Here is a 438-nt window from a genome sequence, read left to right as displayed (position 1 = left end):
AATGCAGAGCGTAAAGGGAAGCGGGGCCCTCAGAGCTGCTTAGAGCATGTTAATCCTTTAACCAAGCATTACACCAGTTAAACAAAAATTAATACTTCAGGTAACTGAGCCTTGAAGATTAAATGAAAGGGTATCTAAAGACTTTAGACATGAGCTCAACTTTCTGCATTCCTCCTGAAATCCAGGGCTGTGCAGAGCAGGTAATATTCGATTCGACAGCCATGTCGAATATTAAACCGGGTCCCACTTCGATTTACCGTCCACTTCAAGTCGAAGCGGGCCCGCTTGGACTTGAGGTCGAAGCTCAGTCGAATATTCAAGCTGCTTTGACTTTCCCATAGGCTATAATGGGGAAGGTTGAAGCAGGCTGTAACTTTGGCATTTCTTGTCTGATCTTGATGAAACTTTCAGGAATGGTAGCTCCTGAGGAGCCCACAA

Source organism: Gavialis gangeticus, unplaced genomic scaffold (assembly GCF_001723915.1).
Source record: "Gavialis gangeticus isolate Ggan-Ray unplaced genomic scaffold, GavGan_comp1, whole genome shotgun sequence".
NCBI lineage: Eukaryota > Metazoa > Chordata > Crocodylia > Gavialidae > Gavialis > Gavialis gangeticus.
The sequence above is the reverse complement of the archived record's forward strand: the minus strand, read 5'-3'. Positions refer to the sequence as shown.